This window comes from Chiloscyllium punctatum, chromosome 8, assembly GCF_047496795.1.
Source record: "Chiloscyllium punctatum isolate Juve2018m chromosome 8, sChiPun1.3, whole genome shotgun sequence".
Lineage (NCBI taxonomy): Eukaryota > Metazoa > Chordata > Chondrichthyes > Orectolobiformes > Hemiscylliidae > Chiloscyllium > Chiloscyllium punctatum.
In genome coordinates, this window is record NC_092746.1 from 50178264 (window position 1) to 50180657 (window position 2394).

Here is a 2394-nt window from a genome sequence, read left to right on the forward strand (position 1 = left end):
GACTTCCGTGAGCTCTCCGGCTTGCACCGAGACCCGAAGTCGACGTGCTAAGCACCACGGGACCCCTTTCGCCTGCAGGTCCCGAGCCGCCTTTATTTGCTGTTACAAGCATCGTGTGCCCCATACCTGCGTGACAAGCACCGCAGGGCGGCAGAGCCATCGCACTTGGCCGGGTGGCAGAGGAGGACCAGACTATTCACAGATAGCGGCCCAACGACTCCCAGAGCCGGTCGTGCGGCGCGCGAGGTCTGCTCTCTTCACAAGAGGCTTTATTAGGGAGTGCTAAGGCAAGGTTCTGTGCCCTCCACCCTCATCGCAACACCCATGGGAGCCTCCGGTCGTCAATAGACCGCCGCACCGGCCTCTGACTGACTCTCAGAATGGACGGAAAGAGCCGGGTAAGCCTTTCAAAAGATTCGACCACGTGCCGAAAACTTTAGACTTCCGTGAGCTCTCCGGCTTGCACCGAGACCCGAAGTCGACGTGCTAAGCACCACGGGACCCCTTTCGCCTGCAGGTCCCGAGCCGCCTTTATTTGCTGTTACGAGCATCGTGTGCCCCATACCTGCGTGACAAGCACCGCAGGGCGGCAGAGCCATCGCACTTGGCCGGGTGGCAGAGGAGGACCAGACTATTCACAGATAGCGGCCCAACGACTCCCAGAGCCGGTCGTGCGGCGCGCGAGGTCTGCTCTCTTCACAAGAGGCTTTATTAGGGAGTGCTAAGGCAAGGTTCTGTGCCCTCCACCCTCATCGCAACACCCATGGGAGCCTCCGGTCGTCAATAGACCGCCGCACCGGCCTCTGACTGACTCTCAGAATGGACGGAAAGAGCCGGGTAAGCCTTTCAAAAGATTCGACCACGTGCCGAAAACTTTAGACTTCCGTGAGCTCTCCGGCTTGCACCGAGACCCGAAGTCGACGTGCGAAGCACCACGGGACCCCTTTCGCCTGCAGGTCCCGAGCCGCCTTTATTTGCTGTTACGAGCATCGTGTGCCCCATACCTGCGTGACAAGCACCGCAGGGCGGCAGAGCCATCGCACTTGGCCGGGTGGCAGAGGAGGACCAGACTATTCACAGATAGCGGCCCAACGACTCCCAGAGCCGGTCGTGCGGCGCGCGAGGTCTGCTCTCTTCACAAGAGGCTTTATTAGGGAGTGCTAAGGCAAGGTTCTGTGCCCTCCACCCTCATCGCAACACCCATGGGAGCCTCCGGTCGTCAATAGACCGCCGCACCGGCCTCTGACTGACTCTCAGAATGGACGGAAAGAGCCGGGTAAGCCTTTCAAAAGATTCGACCACGTGCCGAAAACTTTAGACTTCCGTGAGCTCTCCGGCTTGCACCGAGACCCGAAGTCGACGTGCGAAGCACCACGGGACCCCTTTCGCCTGCAGGTCCCGAGCCGCCTTTTATTTTTGTTACAAGTATCGTGTTCCCCAAACCTGGGTGACGAGCACCGCAGGGCGGCAGAGCCATCGCGCTTGTCCGGGTGGCAGAGGAGGACCAGACTATTCACAAATAGCGGCCCAACGACTCCCAGAGCCGGTCGTGCGGCACGCGAGGTCTGCTCTCATCACAAGAGGCTTTAGGGAGTGCTCAGGCAACGGTCAGCCCGCAGCCTTCTTGGCAACACCCAAGGGAACCAGGCCACTCGCGTCTCTCGCCTTCATTTTGGACACGAGCGCCTGTGGAGGGACGGCCGGAGTCAACGTGGGGTTTGCCCGCCCTCCAATAGTGTCAAAAGACCGCCGCACAAGTCTCTGACTGACTCTTAGAACAGACAGAAAGAGTTTGTCAAATCTGTCAAAAAATTGACAAAGTGTCAAAAATTCGACTTCCAAGAGCTCTCTGGCATGCACTCATACCTGTCATTAAAGTGCTATGCCCGTGGAACCGTTTTTCGGATGCCTTTCAGAACGGTCCCGCGCCGCCATTTTGTTCTAAAAATCGTGTTCCCATATATCTCCGGGTACCCCGCCAACCTCACTGCGGAAAAACTACAAGTGGCACTGAATGGGTCTAAATTCCAAATTTGACTGCATCGGTCTGGAACTCGGTCCGGTCAAAACCGTTTAGATTTTTCTCGGTCCGGACTTCCGCGACAGACAAAGTTAAAGTTTTCGGGCTGCAGGCACAAAACGACAGCTGGCCATTTGCCGGGCTCAATTCACCCAATTCCTCCGGCACTTCGGAGCACATGTTCGGCGTAAGTTTGCGAATCTTTCCCGATGCTTCAGCATTTTCCTCCGCTGACACTTAGAATATTTTTCACACTTTGCTGAAAATTTTTCTAAGTGTTTTTTTCCAAGTTTTCCTGGTTACTGATTTCTTCTTTTTAAACATTTTTCTAAGTTTTCCTGGTTACTCATTTCTTCTTTTTAAACATTTTTCTA